This window comes from Cololabis saira, chromosome 1 (genome assembly GCF_033807715.1).
Source record: "Cololabis saira isolate AMF1-May2022 chromosome 1, fColSai1.1, whole genome shotgun sequence".
Classification (NCBI taxonomy): domain Eukaryota; kingdom Metazoa; phylum Chordata; class Actinopteri; order Beloniformes; family Belonidae; genus Cololabis; species Cololabis saira.
In genome coordinates this window covers 50,950,002-50,976,855 of record NC_084587.1, presented here as the reverse complement: position 1 = coordinate 50,976,855, position 26,854 = coordinate 50,950,002, and the positions used below count along the sequence as shown (strand labels likewise).

The following is a 26,854-nucleotide window of genomic DNA, read 5'->3' as shown; positions in this document are numbered from 1 at the left end:
AGGTACCTGATATTTATGTATTCATCTCCTAACACACTATCAGCTGGATTTGTCATGTGTTGATAGATGAAGACCCAATTGCAGGAGAGATGCCAGAGGCGGGAGTTCCAAAAAACGTGATTTATTAAATTAAACAAAACCGAAAGTGCTGCAGAGCAGGGTTAACAAAAACACAATTGCTTTAGCCAAAAACCAGACCTGAAACCTGGAGGGATCTAAGGCCACGTTCAGACTGCAGGCAAATCTGATTCATATCTTATTCCTTCTCATATCCGATTTTCAGGGCTGACTGTCCACACTGTTTTTAGCAAGTGTCCAAATCGGATCTGGCTCTGTTCAGACTGGGCCACATCATTGACTGATCTGACGGGTTGCCGTAGCAACGATGTCGGAGCGGAGGCGTCACCCAGTGTATTGTGTGACGTCATGTAATTGCGACAACAATTACTGGTCTGGCGTCGCGTAGAGTGACGTCACAGACAGTCAAAACTGATCTGAGTGTTTGGAGCTGTTCAGACTGAGACGCATCTGCCCAAATGCGATATGAAACTACCTCCCAGAGGTGGTTTCGATCTGGTTTGCAAAAATCGGATCTGATGCGGTTTGGGACTGTTCAGACTTCAAAAGAGTCATCCAGTTTCAATATGGATGGGTAAAAATCGGATATTGGCTGGCAGTCTGAACGCGGCCAAACAGTACGGACCAGCAGGGAGCAACGGAAAGACAAGACTAGACATACAGTAAACAGAAGGGTTGACGAGACACAGGTGCGGACAATCAGGGCAGATGGGAACCAGGGAAGACAAAACTGAAACACAAAGGCCACGTTTACACATAGCCGGGTATTTACAAAAACGGGTATTTCCCCCTCTACGTTTTGAAAAATACCATCAATTACACGAACCCACATAAATAGGCTGTTAAGGTGCTATGAGCAACCAAACCTACAGGGGGCAGTCTAACGAGAAGCATAAAGTCATGCTAGCCAATCAGAATCCTGGAAAAAAAACATCAGCAAATGACACGTGGCCAAACAAATCGTAAACACAGCTCGCTTACATGACGCTGGCGACGTTTCTGTCGCATAACGTGACGTTCTAAAGCCTAAATGTCCGTTTCCCTCCGTTTACAAGCAAACATGAAGACAGAGTTTTTGTAAATCTCCACTTTGGAGAGGGAATTATTGTATTTGGTGACTTTGAGCTTTGTTTTCGTGTAAACGAACGGCCATGAAAACACCACCGTTTTTGCTACTTGAAAACGGGGCAAAAGACACGGGTTTGAAAATAAAAACGGAAACGAAACAAACCATGACAGGGTTACATTATATGAATTCTAGGGATCATGAAGTCTGTAGTCTCTTTCATATCAAGAAAAAGGTCAGGTCTAACACAATTGGCATTTAAGGGACTGTTGGGTATCTTTGAAGTGTATCTGTATCATTTCAACTGCCAGTGTATGGATTGTAATCTGTTTTGAACTTCACTTCAAAGAACTGAAACCATCTCTTTCAAGCAGAAACACATTGTTATCACAAGTGTTTTGTTTGAGAGGGCATAATATGAAAAAAGAAAAAAAAAGTCTGTGCTTGACATCATTTGTGTCTGAAGTGACTTTCAAATCAGAAACTATGAAAACGGCATTCCTATGACTTTGGGGCTGTCGGAAAAAATCTAATGAGGTTCAACAGTTACCCCAACCCCCCAAACTCTGAGCATAATTTCCTATTTCCAAATCTTTTGACTTCAAATCATGTTGATTTGCTGTACTCTGGAAGTTAAAGAGACAAGTGCGCCTCTTAAACCTCTTAAAACCTCTCTGTCTTGCAAGCCTTGCCCAAACTGTGTCTAACTAACCCTCGGGTGGCTGATTTCTTGCAACCACATCTCTCATCTAGGTGCAGTGCTGCAGTGGAGTGATCCATTGATGTCCTGATTCCTTGCCACACTGATAAAGCACCCATGCATGCACTGACATCTTCAGTCCAAGCTGGGAGAGGACAGCCCAGCTGCTGCTGCACCAGCACCACATCTCCTCATCTTTCATGGAATGGAGAAAGAGAGAAAGGGAGCCCTTTCGTGCCAGACTGCTGGCAAATCTAAACACTATCTCCCAATCCTTTTTAGCCAAGCTGGATCAACTGTGCTCTTTAATCGCTTTCTGGGAAGATCCAAGTAAGAATGTTTGTATCTGGGCACGGAAAACTTAGTTTAGAGTGTTCTTATCGGTTTCATTTTCCACTGTGCTGCACACATGTAGATCCAGACTGACAGACCCACTGTATGCTGCTTTTTGCCGATAATTTTTTGCAACTGCAGTGGTGTTTTCTCATATTCATTCCCATTTGAATGACCAGTATGTGAATGGAGAAGTTGGCTTCGCATTGGTGAGAAACGACAGAACAGCTTAAGGCTGAATGATGGTTTTGCGTTAAATCAACCCAGAGCCTACGCCGTAGGCTATGCGACTACGCGGGAGTTTCTCTGTAGCCTACGCCGTAGCCTGACGTGCACCTCCCAAAAAATGGAAATACGCGTCGAGGCGACGCAGACCCAATGCAGACCGAGAGGGCTGTGATTGGTTTGCTTGGTAGCAATGCATTTCCGGTTCCGGTTGCGAAGAATACAGTATGATTCAGGACAAGGATACTTTCTTGGACATCCAACAACTCCAACCCCAGCAAGATCCTCTCTCTCTAAGCTAAACAAAGAATCAACTAGAGACAACGATAAACCATTCAGGAAAAGAACGCAACCCCCTAGTGCTCTGGGGGGGTACTGCACCGCGGCGAAATGGAGTGACAGAGAAGTCCGAAGGGTTCACGACGGCATCACGGCAACGGCGTAGGCTCTGCGTTGGTTTGACGCAGAACCTTAAATCAGGCTTTAGTTGGTGGTGGTAAGAAATCTGTTTAGCTTTGCTTTCATTTTTATACTATTCTTCTTCGCTTCCTTTTCCTTCCAACTAACCACACACATGTGCACTCTATTCATTATTTCCTTTGTTCTTTTTGACCGGCTAAGGCTCTGGATGTTATACAGTCATGGATATTATCTCATCCACCATCTTGGATCTCGCGTGACTTCATCACTATGTGAGCTTGTCCCTCATTTTGTAATTTACACCACACATGTTGGCATCCATCCTATCACATACAAACTCAACTGATGAGTTATGCCTTTTGTATATTAATTCTTGAACTACAGGTGGTACAGATGTTTTTTACTTATTCATTTTTTATAATAAATGATTTCTGTTATTAATGAGTGTCTTCGAACACTTGATAACTACACGATCCTTTAAAAAAGACAAACTTGAGTACTTAAAGGCCAAACACCCCAAAAATGGTTACTAGTATTTGTATTATTCACTTCACTCAACAAGGAAATGGTTTAATAATGCACTGTTAGGCATACAATCATAACTATTATCACAAAACTGAAAACATCTGTGTTATATTAGCCATATAAACCATAGTTTCTAACATGGTCCTTTATACCTATAAACAAGACACAGAGGAATAGAAAAACAATGAAGCTAAGCTAATGTTTGAGTCCGTTGCTACCTACCCACCTACCCAGGAAGAGAGTAAACGTGTAACATACGGGAAACCAGCATTCCGGAAGCGAACTGTGAATCCACATCATGTGCTTGAAACGAGACGGAAGGGGTCAATCACGTTAATTGTGATCATATTAATAATCATTTTTAAAAAACATATCTGCGGGGAAGATGCTGTCAGCTTTCTTAATATTGTTACGGCCCTTGTAACAGAAGCGTTTGTGAGCATGCACACGCAATTGCAATTGCAGTTTGCTTTATTTGAGACAAAATGGTTAAATGAGATTTTGTTTAAACCCAAATTACGAACATACATCCAAATCAAGCACAATTATGGCCCTGAACCTGATGTTAAAGCAAACCTAACACGAAATCAAAGGTCTTTAATGGCTCAGCTGAGAACAGGAATCCTTCCCTTGAATCTTGAAGTCGGTAGATTTAAAAACATTCCCGAAGATGAAAGGTTGTGTGAATTATGCAAACTTAATGAAGTGGAAAGTGAATCACATTTTTTGTTATATTGCCCTCTGTATGATGAACTGAGAACTCCATTATTTACCGAAATGTTTGTTAAAAAAACGGAAATGTTCTGGTGCTCTGATGATGATAGAATGGACGGGTTGTTTAGCTTCAATGTTTTTAAGTTGGCTCATTTTGTTTCTGAAGCCTGGATAAAGCGTCAGGATTGTTTATTTGTTTAACTGGTACAGGGTCTGTTGTCTGGCTTTCATTTGCTTTATGTTCCTTTTTCTTTTTTTTGGTGTCTTGTAAGGCCACTCGGGCTGGGCACGTCATGTGCATGACACGTAAATAAAAAGTTCAATCAATCAATCAATCAATCAATGCACAAGAGGCGCATGGACGAGAGTGATGGTGTGGTGCACGCTGACGAGTGGAGAAGTTGACAGGGAAGGTTTGAACAGATTCAGCTGCATGTGCAGCATCAGCACAGTAAATACAAATATTGTGGGGCCTCCAGCTGGAAGTGTGTGGGTCTTCCTCACCAGCTGGAAGTGTCTGGGTCTTCCTCACCAGCTGGAAGTGTCTGGGTCTTCCTCACCAGCTGGAAGTGTCTGGGTCTTCCTCACCAGCTGGAAGTGTCTGGGTCTTCCTCACCAGCTGGAAGTGTCTGGGTCTTCCTCACCAGCTGGAAGTGTCTGGGGCTTCCTCACCAGCTGGAAGTGTCTGGGGCTTCCTCACCAGCTGGAAGTGTGCGGGTCTTCCTCACCAGCTGGAAGTGTGTGGGTCTTCCTCACCAGCTGGAAGTGTCTGGGTCTTCCTCACCAGCTGGAAGTGTCTGGGGCTTCCTCACCAGCTGGAAGTGTCTGGGGCTTCCTCACCAGCTGGAAGTGTGCGGGTCTTCCTCACCAGCTGGAAGTGTGCGGGTCTTCCTCACCAGCTGGAAGTGTCCGGGTCTTCCTCACCAGCTGGAAGTGTGCGGGTCTTCCTCACCAGCTGGAAGTGTCCGGGTCTTCCTCACCAGCTGGAAGTGTCCTGGTCTTCCTCACCAGCTGGAAGTGTCTGGGTCTTCCTCAGAGCTGGAAGTGTCTGGGTCTTCCTCACCAGCTGGAAGTGTGTGGGTCTTCCTCAGCAGGTGCCGTTTCATTTGTGAGTGGGCTTTAACTATGAGTGCTGCTCGTCCCTGCAGTTAATTTCGACTCTGTGTTAATGACTATTGTCAGCACATGTACAAGGTGATCCGAAAGTTGTCAAATCCTCACACTTCTCACTTAATACGGAATGGGGAGATGACCCTTACGTACACGACTAGTCTCTCCTTTTTCACGCCTTTTGGTTTCCCTCAGGATGGAGAAAAAAGATGTGGTCAGATTTGACACCTTTCTGGAAAGCGGGCACCATGACCGGCAAAAGGGGTAAATGTTCCACAAAGAAATGCCAGTATGTGACGGCCTAAAAACACGCCTTGTGTTTACGTTGCCCAGCAAGCGTTAAACATGTGTTCATCATCCGATCTAGGGATGATAGTGGAGTTTAAGCTAAAACATTTGAGTGCACTATAATGGTACAACTACTATTACTACTGTCATTTAGCAGACTCTTTTATCCAAAGCGACTTACATGTGAGATGCACACACCATTTTCACGGAGCAATTAGGGTTAAGGGCCTTGCTCTCGTCTAACAGTCTCACCCAACACCAGGATAGTCACTACATCATGGTGTGTATCTGAAGATCTGGATGTGTGTTCAAAAGATTAGTTTAGTTTCTTAAGAATGACAATTGTTCAGTGTTGATTTTTTTTTGTACATTGTAGAAAAAAAAACACTTCATGAGAAGTTTAAGAAAACAAAACAACCAAACAAAGAATTTCATCCTTTAAAACTTGCTATCTTGATTTACATGTGCCAAAAAAGGAGTAGGAAGAAGTGTAAACTTATTTAGTCCTACCCCCATTCACTGATCATTTAACCTGTATTTATAAATATTCACACACTGTACTCACAGTTTAAATCATTGGAGAGAATAGTCAAAGAAGATAAAGCTGCAATTTCAAGTAAGAACTACATTTTAAAATTGAATTGAAGCTGAATTGTCTCATTAAAATCATTTTTAAACATAATCAATTTAAATTGAAAACTCTAACAGATAATCAAGTTTTGTCAGGATGCTGATGAGTGCTTTAAAAAAATGAGAGTCCAGCACTGAAAGGATTCTTTACGCTTAGAAAGTATATATATATATATATATATATATATATATATATATATATATATATATATATATATATATATCTGTATGTGTGTGTGTGTGTGTGTGTAATAACCGGAGAGATATTTATTTGGGAAAAACATGTATTCATTTGTTACTGTGCTAGTATTCAGTCTAAAGCCTACCTCAGGTTTTCTGTCCATCTGTCCCAGCTGTTGTTGTCTTCTCTCAGTAATCAAGTTGGGTTAAACAATGCTGATGTGAAAAAAAAATCTTCTTCTTTATTGTATATATATTATATATATATATGTATATATATATAGTATATATCTATTATGTGTTACTAATGTACCTACTTCATCCCGTATCCCCTTTTCCTCGTCTCATTTCCCTGGTTTTCTGACCAGCTCCGGTGAGCTCACAAGTGAAAATCTGACGGGATAATCTCTCTCTCTTGATTTTATACCTTTCCCTTTCTGCAGCCTAATCCCCCTGTCTGCTCAGATTAGAAAGGAGAGAGGGATGATGCAAAGAAAAACACTAGACACTCATAAGAGAGAGTCACACAGCGACCTAAAGTACAATAAGAATCATTTTAATAAAATGACAAGATTTAGATTAATACTGAAACACATGAAGTAAAAAAGTAGTACAGTAGAACGGAAAAAGACAAAAAAAAAAAAGATTTGTGAAAAAAGTGTGTTGCTTTATCCGAATGAAGGGCAGGACTACACAACTTTTCTTATTTTACCTCAGAGGTTAAAGCAGCACAATGTAACTTTCAGCTTTTGTTGAGTTTGGCGGCTCCTTTGGACAAAAGCAGTAGTGTTTTACCAGAAAGAACTACATTTCCCATGAGCACCAGCGCGTACTGCCGGAAAACTCCTGTCCCCGTCGCTGCATTTGTTTTGATAGTGAATGAAATAAGACGGGACGGACTTTCAAAACTACTTTTCTGTTTTCAGCGGCCGTTTGCAGGATGGATAGTGAAGAGGTAATGTATCTATTTTTGGCTAAACAATATAATATGACGATGTTGAAAATCACTAAGTTCAACTTGGTTTTATTAGTGAAGTCTCCACCGCCCCCCTGACTGTTTCAGCCTGATAATGCGCCCCAAACTACAAACTCATACGCTAGTCCAACATACTTACTGACAAAATAAAATAATACTTTATAACCTGTGAATAACTGAATGCCCATTCCTTATATTTTGCAGATCAGCCCTGCACAATTTTACAGTTCTCAGGAAAAATAGTAGAAATGTTCTATACATTTTCTTTTCATTGCATTCTTTCCTCTAGTGCTGTAATTCTATTCAATTGTATTATTATTTTATAAAGCTTCCTCATTGCGAATTACACAATTTTATGATCATTATTATTATTCTATGTGTCTGTTATTGATATTGTCAGTAATTTTAGAATGACCAAAATCACACCAGCGAGTGAACGCCGGGCCAATGTTTATTCTTGTCCGGGCATTTAGCTTGTTACTCTCCCGCTTTCTTTTTTTCGCCTCCTCCAATAAAACTTTTATTTTCTTGGGTTTTTCCGCTGCTTCGGCCATGACACCAGCTTCTGCTGAGCTCTGCGCTCCACGCCCCGCCCAGCTTTGGTCTGGACTACGAATCGGGAAGGAGGGGGAAGTGACGTATCCGTAAAGCAGTCAAAGCCGTAAAAATGTGTAGTTTTTTAGTGTGGCAGGGTTCCTACCATGCTCCTCAAAGTTACATAGTGCCAGTGAAGGCGATACAGACCCCTCAGACCATGACAGAGGTTCATTAAACCTGTTGGAAGTTGATGTTCCATCACAATGATGATGATGAAATATTAGATTAAGCTGGAAAAGTTACATAGTGCTGCTTTAAATTGCTTTTATGACGCTGAACAAGATTACTCATTTGTTTGGATTTTGTGAATTTTAATCCAGTGCTCCATCAGATTTTAAGTAAAGTAAAAGTGAAGTAAAAATTCCACCTCAAATGACCTAACTCTATTTCATCAAACACCAGGGTCATAAACTCATTTTAATCCCATGTAAATGCACATTATTGTAAGTTTGTGATTTGTGGGGGAAGTCTTTTTTAAAACTTTCAAGCCTCTTTCCCCTCGTAATTATGGCAGCTGTGGCACATACTGTGACATTATATAATGACTTTACCCCATATTCACTGCATGTAGCAGAATGATATTATAATTGGTGAATAAAACTGAAGAAATGAATCAACATTAAGCCCCACACAGAGATTTATAGAGAAAGAAGCCAGATCAGTGACAATGAGATGATGACATGCTACGCCATGCAGTGAGAAACTGTATCTTGCATTAAGCCCAAAGCTGCTCTGACAGCACAAACAATAGAAGCTCAGGTGACATTTACCATTAAGTTTACTGTTCCACTTGTGCATAGGCTGATAAGGCCTTTTCAGATTTTGTCACTTGGGAAAATGTAATGTGTAGTCACTGAAATCTAACTGTGGTGTCTATTCAGACGTTTCAACTCAATATTCAAAGTTTATTTTAATTAAAGGGTAACTGACATTACTTCTGGGGGTTGTTGACTGTAAGTAAAGTAAAACACAGACTTTACTTATTCAGTGCAAATGCATGAAACACTGATGTGGGGGTGTTATTTTTGAATTATTTGCACATATGCACTTTTTAATCACAAGATTCTAATGCTGCATTTAGAGCAGTGTAAATACTGTTTATTAATTTATTCATTCATATACAGGACTGTCTCAGAAAATTAGAATATTGTGATAAAGTCCTTTATTTTTCCTGTAATGCAAAATTTTTTTACATTCTGGATTCATTACAAATCAACTGAAATATTGCAAGCCTTTTATTACGTATTTTAATATTGCTCATCATGGTTTACAGCTTAAGAAAACTCAAATATCCTATCTCAAAAAATTAGAATATTCTGGGAATCTTAATCTTAAACTGTAAGCCATAATCAGCAATATTAAAATAATAAAAGGCTTGCAATATTTCAGTTGATTTGTAATGAATCCAGAATGTATGACATTTTTGTTTTTTTAATTGCATTACAGAAAATAAAGAACTTTATCACAATATTCTAATTTTCTGAGACAGTCCTGTATATTCTCGTGGGTTTTTTTTTTTGCTTGCATTATTTGTTTGTTTGCATGATGTTGCTTTGCTGTCTCGTTGTTTTCTGGACAATTACAATAAAGATTTGATTTGATTTGATTTGAATTATTGTAGGTCCAGAGGAAATTATTGTCCGGTGAAAATAGTGCATAACTTGGTTGTGCTCTTGTGGAAACAAGTATCTAATACCTCTGTATAAACACATTTTAACCACTGTGTGACTGCAGTACTGACTGTTCAGTATAAGAATGTGTCATATTTCAGGCATCAAGGGGTTAACTAATCAGAATCTAAAAGCTTCCTCACTTTTAAATATTTAATAGTAGCGTCTCCAAAATCAACAGCCACACCAATCGGTCACTAAACATGTACTACACTAACTGTCACAGGCTTTATTCCACAGGTTTAGACAATAACTGTCTCCCGTTATCAGAAACATGCCTGTAGGATAGATGGAGCCCTAATTCCTGTTACATCTGAAACACATATGGCCCTGATTGTAACAAAACACAGTCACTGTTCATTTAGAAGAAATCATCCACCCACACAGCACAACTACGGCGTTAAAGACAGAGCAATATTTGCTCCTAACCAACACTAAATGATCAAAACAACAAATTAACCCCATTAAATGCACAAATGATTTAATACTTTAAATTACTCTGATTTTTGTTTAATACAGAATTATAATCCAGCCTACAATTTTGCAATTTTGTCAGATAATTGTGGCTTTAGTGTCAATTGAAGAGTTTTAAGGCCCTAATGGCTCAGAAGCTTTAACTCATTTAAATTCCATTCAACTTCAATTTAGGTTTATTCTAACACTAATTACCGTATTTTCCGCACTATAAGGCGCACCTAAAAGCCTTTAATTTTCTCAAAAACCGGCAGTGCGCCTTGTAATGCAGTGCGTCTTATATATGATCATTACGGTAATTTCTGTTACTGTAGTCAAGGGGATTATGGGTAATGTAGTTGGTGTCGCCGAAGAAATGGCGCTAAAAACGTCAGGAATTGTCACAGACGTCCAAGACAACAGCAGCGACGCTGACTAGCATAATGGAGACTTTGACGAGACGGAGCAAAGCTGGTTTTTATTTTGTTAATAAGGTTTGACATACGGTACTTTTCTTCTTGTTTTTTTTTTTGCATTTGCTGTAGGATTCTGTAGCATTTCCTGTAGCGCAGCTCCATCAGGTAGATACATAACTCAACCCCAGCCACTATAGTACGGTATTTTACCAGATATTTAGTGCGCCTTATAATACAGTGCGTCTTATAGTGCGGAAGATACGGTAATCAACAAATTAATTAATTATTAACTATTATTGATAATCATTTTTTAACAAGCACCTGAGTCAGGAAAATGAGCTTGTAATTGTGTCCAGTCACACAGCTTCAGCTCAAGAGCAGGAGCACCAGCAGCTCAAGAGCAGTCCGCGCCAGCAGCTCAAGAGCAGGAGCACCAGCAGCTCAAGAGCAGTCCGCGCCAGCAGCTCAAGAGCAGGAGCGCCAGCAGCTCAAGAGCAGGAGCACCAGCAGCTCAAGAGCAGGAGCACCAGCAGCTCAAGAGCAGGAACACCAGCAGCTCAAGAGCAGGAGCACCAGCAGCTCAAGAGCAGGAGCACCAGCAGCACACGCTCCTCACACCGGTTCACCTGAAAACAGAAAGGACCGGTCTGATCAATATCTATTTGGCATTTTGATAACTGCTGCTAAAAAAAGCGCTCACTGAGGCCACAATACAGGAGTGGATAAACTTAGTTAGTTAATGATGGTCCTCGAGGGCCGGTGTCCCTGCAGGTTTTAGATGTTTCCCTGCTTCATTGCACCGTGATACAAGTGACTGTGTCATCAACAGAATTGTGCAGCCCTGGATGAAAAGCTGATGACGATGATTAATTAGAATCAGGTGTGTTAAAGCAGGGAAACATCTAAAACATGCAGGACACCGGCCCTCAAGGACCAGGGTTGAGGACCCCTGCCCTAATGTATCTGTAGGAATTTTTCTCGTTTTTTTTTTTTTTTTCTTCCTTCTTCTACTTTCTGCAATAACTTTTGAATGGTTTGACATAGAGAGTCGTGGGTGGTGTCATCGGACTAAATTTTGAGTACTTGAACATAATTGGCCTGAATTAGCCCCGCCCCTTCTTCTGATTGGTGATATATTCCGTCTCTCCCAGATTGTATAGAGTTTTCTTTTCCTTTACTTATTTCTTAATATGTTTACTTAAAATGGAAAAACTGGATGGTGGATATGAAAATTACTGCTTTAACTTTGTAATATGTACTGCCATACCTAAATAAAGAATTAAAAAAAAGAAAACAGAAAGGGGCACATCATCCGTTGTCATGGGTTTACAGGTGGTCAAACTTATTTTTACTCCTCATAACTTGGAATTTTCACACTGAGACTACAATTAGGAGAGAAATGATGCTCTTTTATCAACACATGCATACAATTCTCCCAGAAATTAACATACTCATAACGCATATCTTCATAGAAAAAGCCATCTAGAGGCATCACAAAACCCTTAGCTTTCATTTGTCCCACACTTCCAGCCACCCTGTCCACACGGCAGTGCACCAATAGAAGACAGCCATCGTCGTCAGCTAAGGTTCGTTTCAGACAAAACTTTAATAAAGCCTGCCCACCCCCTGGCTGGGTCCAGCAGCTCACCTCAGTCTGTCTTTCCACCAGTTCTATTATGGTGCTTTTCCACTAGTACCTACTCAGCCCGACTCCACTCGCCTTGGTTTTGTGCTTCTCCACTAGGGGTCTAACGTGCCGAGTAGATACTTTTCTGTAACTATTCTGCTGAGGTTCTAAGGAGGCTGAGTCGGCTGTATCTGGCATCATCACACTACAGGCCACCGATTGGTCGGGGGGTTGGAGTCAGACGTCTGAGTCAGGAGGAGGAAATCAGAGAAAGAGACTCTGACGGATTCTTGTTCATTTTATTCGACCAGCAATGGCAGCAAAAGTCTGTTTCATGATCCAACTCTGAGGGTCAGATGTTCATAAACCTGGTGCTGAGGAGAGAATTAAAAAGAGATCTAGACGGTGATAAGGAACGACCAGATCTACCAGGAGCTCTGTCACTTCATAGCTGCTCGCGGCTCCAGCTGACTTTTCAGCAGCGCCGAGACAAACCAACAAAAAAAAAAGCGTTGCCGCTTGAAGCTTCTCTCACTCTCATTTTTTAACTTGATATCAAACAAAAGCCACAGACCCAGCAGCACATCTATCATCTCCTCCAGGTTCTACATCTTTAGTGTTGTTGTCTTCTTAGTTTAGATCACACAATCAAATACGTCACAGCAGCTTCTCTCCAACCTCCTACTTCTGATCTGGGTATTGAAAAGAAACGAGGGCGAGTCGAGTGGAGTCGGGCTGAGTAGGTACTAGTGGAAAAGCGCCATAACTGATGGGCTACTGATCGCCTCAGTCCTACACGTGTGACTCTCCAAGGATCAGTCTACACCAGTCAATACTCAATACTGAGAATTCTTCCTCAGCCCCACTGGGTCGTAGCACGAAGCAGGGGCCAAACAAAATGCTGTAAGAAAAAGATAAGAGAGCATTCAGCAAATCAGGCTCTTAACTGCTCAAACTCACAAGCAACCAAACATCCCACAGCTCTGTCACTGGACACACGGCATCCATCACAGCCAAGAGCTGACAGCCAACAACATCCCTTCAATCCTATCTGGGGTAAGGCTCAAAAGTATTTTGCGACGTCCACTCTGCAATGGGGAAAAATGAATAGACGATGTCCCGCTGTTGTCGCCAAAACTGGAAAAAAGTATCTAATACCTCTGTATAAACACATATTACCCACTAGGTGACTGCAATATCCCAGTAAGACTGAAATAATATCATAGATTTCTAAAAGAAAGATGTGGCAATATGGTTTGAATTAATGAATGATTTAATTATCTATTGCATGCAAAAGGGTCAAAACGTATGTCTCAAGTTTCAATGCAGGACTGACCCAGAGAGTCGCCGGTTTTACAGAGCAGAGCTGTTTTTGCACTAAAATGTTTCTTCATATAAGCATTGTTGTTGGATTTTTTATTTTTTATTTGATCTCGATCACAATTGGAAACGTGTAAGTGCCAACATTCCAACATCCAAGTTGAGTCCAACAAAGAAATACAGGACTGTCTCAGAAAATTAGAATATTGTGATAAAGTTCTTTATTTTCTGTAATGCAATTAAAAAAAACAAAAATGTCATACATTCTGGATTCATTACAAATCAACTGAAATATTGCAAGCCTTTTATTATTTTAATATTGCTGATTATGGTTTACAGTTCAAGATTAAGATTCCCAGAATATTCTAATTTTTTGAGATAGGATATTTGAGTTTACTTAAAGGGAAAGTTCGGTTTTTTACAACCTGGACCTTATTTCTGGCATTTTTTATGGTCGTATACTCACCCAGAGGTCTTTGGTGTCATTTGGAGTCCTTCGGAAGATATTAGGAGTTTTTTGCGAGCCTCTTCTCCATATAACGGTAGTGAACGGGGGCACTCGCGGGACACAGACGATGCAGCCTCTAAATAACACATGATTGCCGGAAAACTCTTCATTTCTTTTATGAATCACTAGATCTGCTTCCAGGACCTGTTGTAACATTGTGGCGCTGTCTGTGTATTAAACAAATCCGTTTGTAAACATGACCTCTGATCTCATGACGTCATCTCTGTGTGCGCGTCCCAGACACAGCTCCGTGTACAGCTGGAGTTCGCTACTGTTAGTTTACTGATAGTTATTTGAAACATGTCTGAATATTTGTCAAATTCTGAGGTTGTGGACGACGACTTTGAATATGATGGACGTCCTTACCGTTTTGAGCCGGAGTATACGGCTGAAGAGCTCACTGAACGGAGGACAGAGTGCGCGCACAGAGATGACGTCATGAGTTCAGAGGTCTTGTCTTATTTTATTTATTACACAGACAGCGCCACAATGTTACAACAGGTCCTGGAAGCAGATCTAGTGATTCATAAAAGAAATGAAGAGTTTCGCGGCAATCATGTGTTATTTAGACGCTGCATCGTCTGTGTCCCGCGAGTGCCCTATGCGCTACCGTTATACGGAGAAGAGGCTCGCAAAAAACTCCTAATATCTTCCGAAGGACTCCAAATGACACCAAACACCTCTGGGTGAGTATACGACCATAAAAAATGCCATAAATAAGGTCCAGGTTGTAAAAAACCGAACTTTCCCTTTAAGCTCAAATATCCTATCTCCAGACACAGACACAGAAAAACTGTTCATCTGAAAAGGACAGTTTATACAGGGTGAAACAAGAGCACAGTGTGAAAAAACAACAACATTTAAGTACTTGTTTATTCGAGATTATTTGATTGATTTTCTTCGGTCATATGAAAGCTTATTGATCTTTCTGCTCCCAATTGTAATGCTATATGGGCCTCCACAGCACCAAGAGCTACATGTCAATTCACTCAGAAACTCTTAACACCGGCAACTGTTTATCTTGATGAACCAGTAACTATTTGTATTGTATTTTCTTGAAATCTGGTTAAATCTTGCCCAACCTATGGAGAAATATTTTATGAAATATGTATATCTATATTTGATGTCTTGAAATTCTTAGCCAACCACAAATAATGCTCAGCAATAAGAACAGTTATTATGTCTCACTGAGTGCGTTTACATGGGAAGTTTAATTCCTCTTTAATTCAGAATTAAAATTAAATCCGATTTAAAATGAGTAAAATTACCATGTAAACGCCTCATTTCAAATGAAAATGGCCATTCTGAATTAAACTTAATTCTGAAGTAAGTGGCTGGTTTATTCAGATTTTAAAAGGAACCCTGCATATTAAGACATGTAGGTCTTAAAAGATAAATGTTGGTATCAATTATAACAATGTGATATAAAAAACCTTGTTGATGTCTTCGTTTTTATAAAATTTGAAAATATAATTTAACATGTAGGTCGCCATTGTTGTTTACATTCTGGGTAGTGACGTCACACGGTGGCTCCTGCTAACCCCCGTCCACTGTTCTGACACCCAGAAACAGATGAAAACACAGCTAAACAGGTGACGGCGCACCAGAAACACAGATGAAAACACAGCTGAACATTAAGGTGACGGCGCACCTACAAAAAAGTAAAATAAAATTAAAAAAAAGTGCAGCCCCATACAGCATGAACTATAAAAACACCATAAAACTCAGATAGACTAACCGACCACACGTTTAACTAGCAGATAGCCGATGCTACAATAAAAACCCCAGCCAGATCTGGTGTCATTAAATTAAATAAAGATGTTCTTGCCTATTTGAAGCGAAGTCTGCGCCTCCCGTTTCGTCAAAGTCCCGGGCCAGTCCCCTCAGCCTCTGGTCTGTCATCACCCAGCACCGAGGCCAGTTTTAGGGGGGAGAGGGGGGGGCTATGCCCACTCAAACGTGCATATTGCCCACCGGCGTCTCCATCCTGGCGGCGGCAGCGAGAGCGGAGAGCGGCGAGCGGGTGGCGGAGCGCTGCGGGCTGTAGAGCCCCGGCTACGCAGGCTACGGCGTAGCCTACGCAGGCTACGCAGGAGCCTAATGCACTGGTAAGATGCGCACAACATTGATCATTTTTGCAGATCTCCCGTGCATCACAGAACTTTGATCCAGTTTGCCTGAACCGAGACGTCTTATGGGCTCCCTCGTCAGCCTCCACGGCCGGGAGAGAGCTGCTCATCTGTGTTTTAGATACCTGTCCCAGTTAAACTAATGGGGCTTATCTTCCCAGAGCCACCGTCGTACGTCATCGCCCCCAGAATACATTGCGCAGGTAAAACATGGCGCCTCCCGCAGGTCAAAATATGTAATAAACATTGTAGATTTTTAAAGCAATTAGATTATTTTATGTGTTTCTAACAACATATTTTAGTATAAGAGAACAATTGTGGCTAATTAGGGACTACATGTCTTAATATGCAGGGTTCCCTTTAAATCGGAATAGAATAATTCAGTGATCATGTTTACACTCATTCCTCTTTAAATTAATCCCGGTCTTTCTTTCTGCTCGTTCCCTCGCCCGTCTGTCTCCATGACGCTTATATTCCACACTGGGCTGGTTTTCTAAACAAAGTTTCAAGATGGCAGCAGCAGTAAACGCTGGTCAAGAGCAGAGACCATTTATTTAATAAATAGCTTGGAGGACCTGGAAATAATTAAAAGAACAGATGGAAACAGGAAACATACAAATTGTGAGCTTTTCAAAGTTGTAGCAGCTAAGTTAGTTTTTCTCCCGGTAGTTTAACTTCCGGTCCCCCCCCTATCCAATCAGAACCTTCCCAACCCCCAGACCTGGAGAGGAATTGGAGAAACACCATCAAACCTGTTTTCCATGTAAACCTCAATTTGGAATTACTATTTCCAGGTAAACTCGAAGGAAAATAGTTTAATTCTGAATTATTTAATTCAGAATAATCAATTCCAAATTATTTAATTCGGAATAATTAAATCCGAATTTTTTAATTCCGAATTAAAAAACAATGTAACCATGGCGACTGTTTTTCAACTGGGTGGAAAAAGTGAACTCTGTGTGCCTCCTGTATAAGGGAAGTATTCCCCACAAGCATTTGACAAAAACCGTATGAACAGATCTGTGAGCAGTGGAGAGACGGATGGATGTCTCATGTTGGCGGGAGAGTGGGAAGGTCAGACCTTGTTAACAATGACCTCATTCATTCCAAATCCTAATCTCCTCTCAGTCCTTCATTCTCTTATTTTTTCCTTTCTATCTACGGTATTTTTTTTATATTTGTTCATCACCCTTTTTATGCTTCTTCCTTCAGAGTCATTTAATGTTTTAAATCGGGGTGTTTCATAGATGAAAGGTATTTATTATTTATTGAGGTAAAACTTTTGTTCCCTCTGCAGTGCTATTTTACTCCTTTTGTCTTGCTTTTAACAAGCCGACCTACTCCGTCCTGTTCAGATAGCAGCTTTCAGCTATCCTGGCACAATGTTTTATTCCTTGTGTGCATTTCTGTGTTTGTGCATCAAGAGATGAAGTTATAGTTCTGTTTCTTTACACCCCTTTATAAGTGTTTTTATGGATTACAGATTACTGGGCTAATCTAAGGTGCACATGGCTAATGGGTTTCATAATGGCTATAGCGTCCAAAAAAAAGATGAAAAAAAAAAGAAAAGATTTCCCAAAGATTTTCAATTCAAGAATTATATTTTTACTTGAAGGGAACAAATGAGAGCTCATTCATATTTCAGGTTTATTTACTTTTACCAGATTTGATGACATCCATTTCGAGCAGTTCGCTCCATTTCACTGAAGTAATCACCTGATTTATGATTGAGATTATTGTAACAAGACTGCAGAAGGCTGTGCACTGAAAAGAAAGAGACTAGTGCTACGTAACATAGCCATCATCCACTGGCAGTGACTGGACTACAGCAAATACAATGAACAAAATTTGACAAAATGACTGCATTGCCACAAGAATCATCACTGACAAAGAAGAGACAGAAAATTATACAGCACAAAACATAGAGGAGGTACTACAAAGGAACACAAAAAAAGATGACAAATGCAGACAAAGGAAGGGTATAGCGGGAGTCTAAAAGCCAAGTATTTACATAAAAGTTTTAGCTCAAATAAAATAAGGAATTAATTCAACTTGGGGATATTTTTACTCTGTGTAAAATGTTTAATTTGCTGCTGATCACCACTCTGACTGCTAGGGTAGGTCACTGAACTCATGCATGCACTGCTTTTCATGCACATGAAAAACAGTGTATGATGAACATTGACAATAGGGCAGCATGATCAGACCCCACCCTAGAAATAGGCAGATTTAGTGATAAATCTGTCTATTACCACCTAAAAAAAATTGCTAGAATTAAGGGGTTTCTGCCTAAACAAGACATGGAAAAACTTATTCATGCATTCATTTTCAGTAGGTTGGATTATTGCAATGGCATCTTTACAGGCCTTAACAAGAAATCAATCAGGCAGCTGCAGCTGATCCAGAACGCTGCTGCCAGAGTCCTTACAAACACCAGGAAACTGGACCATATTACACCAGGAAACTGGACCATATTACACCAGGAAACTGGACCATATTACACCAGGAAACTGGACCATATTACACCAGGAAACTGGACCATATTACACCAGGAAACTGGACCATATTACACCAGGAAACTGGACCATATTACACCAGGAAACTGGACCATATTACACCAGGAAACTGGACCATATTACACCAGGAAACTGGACCATATTACACCAGGAAACTGGACCATATTACACCAGGAAACTGGACCATATTACACCAGGAAACTGGACCATATTACACCAGGAAACTGGACCACATTACACCAGGAAACTGGACCACATTACACCAGGAAACTGGACCATATTACACCAGGAAACTGGACCACATTACACCAGGAAACTGGACCATATTACACCAGGAAACTGGACCATATTACACCAGGAAACTGGACCATATTACACCAGGAAACTGGACCATATTACACCAGGAAACTGGACCATATTACACCAGGAAACTGGACCACATTACACCAGGAAACTGGACCATATTACACCAGGAAACTGGACCATATTACACCAGGAAACTGGACCATATTACACCAGGAAACTGGACCACATTACACCAGGAAACTGGACCATATTACACCAGGAAACTGGACCATATTACACCAGGAAACTGGACCATATTACACCAGGAAACTGGACCATATTACACCAGGAAACTGGACCATATTACACCAGGAAACTGGACCATATCACACCAGGAAACTGGACCATATTACACCAGGAAACTGGACCATATTACACCAGGAAACTGGACCACATTACACCAGGAAACTGGACCATGTTACACCAGGAAACTGGACCATATTACACCAGGAAACTGGAAAATATTACACCAGGAAACTGGACCACATTACACCAGGAAACTGGACCACATTACACCAGGAAACTGGACCATATTACACCAGGAAACTGGACCATATTACACCAGGAAACTGGAAAATATTACACCAGGAAACTGGACCACATTACACCAGGAAACTGGACCACATTACACCAGGAAAGTGGACCATATTACACCAGGAAACTGGACCACATCACACCAGGAAACTGGACCATATTACACCAGGAAACTGGACCATATCACACCAGGAAACTGGACCACATTACACCAGGAAACTGGACCATATTACACCAGGAAACTGGACCATATTACACCAGGAAACTGGACCATATTACACCAGGAAACTGGACCACATCACACCAGGAAACTGGACCATATTACACCAGGAAACTGGACCATATTACACCAGGAAACTGGACCACATCACACCAGGAAACTGGACCATATTACACCAGGAAACTGGACCACATTACACCAGGAAACTGGACCATATCACACCAGGAAACTGGACCACATTACACCAGGAAACTGGACCATATTACACCAGGAAACTGGACCACATCACACCAGGAAACTGGACCATATTACACCAGGAAACTGGACCACATTACACCAGGAAACTGGACCATATTACACCAGGAAACTGGACCATATTACACCAGGAAACTGGACCATATTACACCAGGAAACTGGACCACATTACACCAGGAAACTGGACCATATTACACCAGAAAACTGGACCATATTACACCAGGAAACTGGACCATATTACACCAGGAAACTGGACCATATTACACCAGGAAACTGGACCATATTACACCAGGAAACTGGACCACATTACACCGGTCATGAAATCACTACACTGGCTTCCAGTGAGTCAAAGGATAGAGTTTAAAATCTTACTGCTGGTCTACAAAGCACTGAATGGTCTTGGACCAAAATCCATGCTGGATCTGTTAGTTCCTATGAAGCTCCCAGGACATAAGGGATGGAAAAGGGGGATGGCAGTTTTACAGGGGGGGATGATTTTGACCGTTTTTATTTCAGGGGGGGATGCCATCCCCCCTCATCCCCCCTCAACTCCAGTACTGCTTACAGGGGAATCATATACCTAAGCCTCCCTGGTAAGGTCTTTGCAGGGGTGTAGGAGAGGAGGGCCTGATTGAGAATTGAAACTTGGTTTCAAGATTAAAAATGGAGGTTCTGTCCTGGCCATGGCACACTGATGTGGTCCTGTTGGCTTCATCAAGCTGGAATCTTCAACTCACACTAGAGCCGTTCGCAGCAGAGTGTGAAGTGCAAAGGATGACAATCCACCCTTTTCAACGCTGAGAAAACCATGAAAAATGGTGGAATAACCTCTCCAGATTAGGGATGAGGAGTTTAAATACCTTGGGGTCTTGTTCACAAGTGAGGGAGGAATAGATTGGGAGCTTAGGTGGATTGGTGCAGCATCTGTAGTAATGCACAATCTGTATCAGTCCGTAGTGTTGACGAGAGAGCTGAGCCAAAAGACAAGTTTACTGACTATTTGTTAATCTGTTTCATAGCCTCACCTATTGTTATGTACTGCAAGTAGTGACTGAAAGAATGAGATGGCAGCTAAAATGATACAAGCAGCTTAAATAAGCTTTGTTGGGTGCCTGGACTACCATTTAGAGATAGAGAGAGAACATCTGCCACACAGGAGAGAGTAGAGTCTTGGCTCCTTCACATCAAGAAGAGTTAAGGTGGTAGGAGGATATGTCTTGGACACCTCTGTAGCCCCTTCAGACCTAAGTATATTTTCTGCTCAGCAAAGATGAAAGTATTCAACAGATTTTTTCTAAAATGCTGTGTTTGGTCGTCTCCAACATGGTTTTCTGGACATTAATGCTGCATTCCATTTACCTCGGAAGTCGGAACTCGCAACTGGGAATGCCGTCACAGCCGAGTTATCAGCGTTCCAGTTACAAAGTCGGAAAAAAAGATGGCCACGTCCACGAAAGCTGTTCTAGCGCCTGCCAACATAACAACATAACCAACATAATAGTCCTGTTTTCAACCCTGGATTCACTCTTCTCTTCATAGAGGGTAGTAATCACCAGGCACATGGCTCATATCTGACTTCACATAACATTTGCTTTATTTTTTAGAAAAATGTTCATTTCAAGTTTACATCTCTGATGTTTGGGATGAAGTCGTCCTCCCTTCCTTGGCTTGCCTCTTTTATTATTCACATGTTCATCAGGATAAACAATTCATAACAGGTTAAACTGAAATTACAGTTTGAAATAGCATTGACATTGTCAATTCAGTCATTCAGATAAAATCCTGTCAAAAGGGAGCAGCAGATTAAGTGATTAGCAACCATTTTGAAAAGATCTTTGCTATATAAATAATTACAGTACAATAATACCTTTATGACCTTGGTCATTCTTTTTTTTTTTTTTTTAGAAATAAAACATTTAGAAGAACATTGAGTGTTATAACACATTTAGCATACAGCAGAACACACACGCACACACACACACACACACACACACACACACACACACACACACACACACACACACACACACACACACACACACACACACACACACACACACACACACACACACACACACACACACTGACTCAGTAGAACAAAAGTGACTATACCATGAGTGCAACAATATATAAACCAAAAGAGGTTCTATTAAAACGAGGGTGTGCAGTTGTGGTCTCATTGGTGTATCCCTGAACACTTTCCCAAAAAGTCTTCCATTACAGCAAATGATGAGGAGAAAAATCATGTTTGCTGTTTAATTCATTTTTTCTTCTTTGGGGCGATAAAAAATTAGTTGATCTATGTGACAGGATGACAGTATATCGAACAGTATCACACCACATTGAAATGAGAACATTTCAAGTGGATCAATGAAAAACAGCAATCACTTGTTGAGACCTATGTGCCACCGAACTTAGACACATTGTTTTTCTTCGCAAGAAAGTATGTATAGAAAAGGATTATTGCAATGATGCCAAGAACAACAAAGAATACAGTTAGTATGCTGCTCCATTTCTACCTGCAGTTGACAGAGTGAGTACAGTGAGTGAGCAGTGTTTTACCCCCACTTGCATGTATACATTTGTCGTATGGGTGTATTTTATTCTTATTATAATCTAGCTGTAATTTCAATTTTATTTATCATTGCTTGAAAAGATTACTTACATCGGACTGTAAATTGATCACAATGAATTGCAGTGTGGTGCAATATAATTGGACTGAAATGGAATATATTTGATTGGAAGGTACTGGACTTGATTGCAATTTAACTTTATTTATTTTGTTGAAACTGGCCTTGAGATAAAGTTTAATCTGAATTCACTGACACTATGGAAATAAATTGAAATTGAAGCTTGGAAAAAAACATGACAAAAATATTAAAACATATCAAGGACAAATCAAAATAAACTCCCTTCTGATTGTAGCTGTATAGAATATTTCTTCTTTCAAATAAGTAAATTAAAAAAACACAAATAAAAAGTTTGTCTTCATTGTGAATCAAGTGTGAATCCATTTACTTTATTGATTAGATAAAGCTGTGAAAACTGTGTTTGTGTTGATCATACTGACAACTATAATATAATAATATACCTAGCTGTTATTTGAGTATATAAGATGCACACTCATGGACAAATTGATACATTTACATTAAAGAAAGGAAAACCAACAATGCTCATTTAAATAACTTGAAACATGACATAAATATCAAAATGAAATTACATAAGTGCTCTTGATTCATGATTATCTGAAATGGCCTTCACTCTGTCTGTTTCCCTGTAAAACTGGAATTAAGATTGATTTACCACTGAAATTCTATAAAATTGTTAATGCTGTTTGAGTTAGTTCATTATCTGTTAGATGTCAGCTGGTTCTGTCTCCAACATATGTGCAGCTGAAAAAACCCCAAGCTCAGCTGGTGGGACGCATTCATATGACACTGACACAAGTCAAAATTGCTTCTCTTTTCAAGCTATTCCATGTGTGGAAATAAGGAAAGCTCTTAAAGTTATTAATCCAAGAACATCTCCTGGACCAGATAATTTGGACCCTTATCTCCTGAAAACTGCAGATGATTTTATTGCTGAACCCATTTCTCATATTTTTAATCTGAGCCTCCAAATGAATATCATTCCGAAAATATGGAAATCAACTTTTTTTGTGCCACTTTTTAAAGGTGGGGACCCAACTGATCTCAACAACTATCAAAGTATTATAATATTTCAAAATTGCCAATTCTAGCTCAAATATTCGAATCTCAAGTACATTTTCAGATAACGGTACTTGGTAAACAATAATATTCTGTGTGAAACGCAGTCTGGTTTTAGGGCAGGACATAGCACCATAACTGCAACGATGTCTGTGCTTAATGACATCTGTAATGTCATTAGGCCAGAAGAAACACTGTGCTGCCCTGTTTATTGATTTAACCAAGGCTTTTGATTGTGTTAACCATGGATCACTGCTTAAAAAACTCAAAGATATTGGCTTTTCTGACCCAGCTGTGCACTGGTTCAGGAATTATCTTACAGACAGGACCCAATGTGTAGCTACAGATGGGCACCAGTCAGACTTTATCACAATTTCCGATGGGGTCCCTCAAGGTTCTGTTTTGGCTCCTGTCCTATTTACAGTTTTTATTAATGACATCGGGAGGAATCTGAACAGTGCAAAAATCCATCTCTACGCAGATGACACAGTTATTCATTCGATCGCCCCCTCTCTTTCCCAAGCCATCAATGATCTCCAGTCTGCTTTTGAACAGCTCCAGACATCACTGACTGAACTAAAGTTGGTCCTCAACGCCAAAAAGACCAAATGTATGACTTTTACCAGAACCCGTTCAACCAACATCATCCATCCTGGAATACAAACTACAGGAGGAGAAATTATTGAAAGAGTACCATCATATACTGTAAATATCTGGGTATCTGGTTGGATGACAAACTGTCATTTTCAGAGCACGTGTCTCATCTGGTAAAGAAACTGAGGGCTTTGCTGGGGTTTTATTATAGAAACAAAACCTGTTTTAACATTGTTGCCAAGAAAAAATTGGTACAGGCAACTTTTTTAAGCACTCTGGACTACGGGGACATTATTTATATGCATGCTGCCTCCTCAAAACTTCATTGCCTTGACACAGTATATCACAGTGCTTTACGTTTTATTACTAACTCAGCGTTTAGGACACATCACTGTGTTCTCTATTCTCTGGTCTCCTGGCCCTCACTGACCCTTAGGAGACAACACCATTGGATTATTTTTATTTACAAAGCCATTCTGAATAAACTCCCCACATATCTGTCCAACTTGTTGTCTCCAGTTCACAGTGTGTACAGCTCCCGCTCTTCCACACGGAAGCTGTATAAAATCCCCAGGATTAATACAGAACTTGGCAAAGCAGCTTTCTCCTACGCTGCTCCTGGTCCTGGAACCACATTCAGAACTCTCCAACTTTCTGGACTCATCTCCCTCGGTGAATTCAAGGTTCTTCTTAAACAGAAACTAACAGAAATGTGCACCTGCTATTTTTAATGTAAGGTATTGTAATGCTGTTTGCACTGTGTTGTTGTTGTTGTTAAAGTGATTTTATTGTTGTTGCACCAGGTCTCCCTCTCAAAAGAGATTCAGTTTCAAGGGATTTTCCTGGTAAAATAAAGGTTAATAAAATAAAATGTGCTTTGTCGTGTGTTGGGCCACAGCCATGTGTTAAAACAAGGAGAACAAAGAAAGGCCTAACATCAACAGCAAATCCTGACCACATGGTTTGACACAAAAAAACCTTCTAAATGACTCAAATCCCCAGCAGGCTTTGGAGGGTTTATTGTTTTACCACTAGGTATTAATGATGTCACTGGCTTCTCATTGGGCATGGACCCCAAAACCCAGCCGGGGTCCCGGCTGGTGCGCAGTAACTAAGGCTTTGCTGTGGAGAACGGCTCCCCCCTTTCTCTCACACTCTCACTCTCTGACTCCAACACGGACCTCATCTCCCCTGAGCCAGAGCTCTGGAGGAAACTGCTCCCACTTTAGTGTGATGAGCTACCAACCAAAGGCCTGCCTCCTCCACAACGGTACAGAGTAGCTGTCTGGTTCAGGCCCGGTTCTACGAGGGTGCATAAACATGCATTGCACCCTCAGTTTATGTGTTTGCATGCTCAGTTGAAAAGACGGAAAAAAAACTGACAAGTGCGCGCGTTAATTAATTGTGGTTCTGCGTTAAATGGACGCAGAGCCTACACCGTAGGGCACACCTACGGTGTAGGCTACGCGGCGATGCGCACCTATGCCGTAGGCTCTGCGTTGGTGTAACGCGGAACCATAAATCAGCCTTCAGTGTCCGTCACTCATCTGCTTCCAGCAGTTTCCTGCACCAGCAAGACGCTGCTCTCTGCTGCACCGCACGATGGATATTTGGAAGTGGTTCAAGCACAACCACGCCAGCAAGTTAGACAACGATGGTCATGAGACAGAGACTACATCTCAACTTGACTGGACCACACAGGTTATATTTATTTTTGTTATTTATTTTTCTATGTCTTATTTTCTGTTGCTATATGCTTTAATGAGGCAATATCAAAATATAGTATCCTCATTTTTTCTTTTTTTGGCTTTTCCCTTTATTGATCGCCAAAGCAGATCATTTTTTGTGTTCCTCAGCTTCCTCTGTCACACCAACCAATTGCATATTTTCTTTCACCACGTACAGAAATCTCATCTTTAGTCTTCTCCTTTTTTCTCCTACCTGGCAGCTCCCTCTCCAGCATCTTTCTACCAGCGTATTCACTATCTCTCCTCGTTGCATCCAAACCATCGAGCATCTCTTACTTTTTTTCATCAACGTGTCAAACCTTCTCTGGTTGTCTGATCATGTCTCTTTCGTCATCGTATTTGATTATATTTCTTTACACCGAGTGTTTGTCTCTTTCAAGCTGCCGTTTGTGACCATTGTTCAGTAGCATCGGTACATATCTATAACACGGTGGTGCCAGTCTGTAATGCACTGTGCTGTGATGTCAGCTACAATCACTGAAGAGCCCAAATCTTCAACCCTCTACTATCATCATAGACACACGTATTTTTGGTTTTTGCTTCTTCTTACTGTTAAAAACTCCTTGTGCTAAATTTGGCTTGTGGTTTGAGATGCACTATTGTAGTTGTGTTTGTTTTCTTTCTGTCTGTATATGTGTGTATATATATATATATATATATATATATATATACAGAGCCGCCGCAAGGGGTGTGCGAACCGTGCCACCGCACGGGGCCTCGCGCCCCTAGGGGCCTCGCGCTATGGGCCGTTTTTGAAAAAAAAAAAAAAAAAAAATTTTTTTTTTTTTTTCGTTTTTTTTTTTTCGTTTTTTCCCTTATAAATATCAACAGTCACATTCCATTACAGACCTAAATGTGTACTAGTCTGTGCATATCAATAAAATATATGTGCAATGATGCACGTGTCTGTTGTTCAATACAACTGATCAGACCAAGCGCAGAGACAAGCTGCTCTGATCCAGATCCAGAT

The 26,854-nt window shown here is 40.7% G+C and overlaps 1 protein-coding gene across 3 annotated transcripts in view; it reads right to left on the bottom strand.

Annotated features, from left to right (window-relative positions):
- LOC133447225 (teneurin-3-like) overlaps positions 1–26,854 on the bottom strand; it is a 331,811-nt gene that overhangs the window by 267,643 nt on the left and 37,314 nt on the right. Inside the window, exons 1-2 of one of the 3 annotated variants that reach the window (XM_061725804.1) lie at positions 6,587–6,608; positions 6,416–6,452 (exon numbers count right to left, since the gene is read on the bottom strand). The exons of the other annotated variants lie outside the window; for them this stretch is intronic. The gene's annotated coding sequence lies outside the window, so the exon portion shown is untranslated. Of the gene's footprint in view, positions 1–6,415; positions 6,453–6,586; positions 6,609–26,854 lie in introns of those variants that run through there. 3 annotated transcript variants of the gene reach the window in all.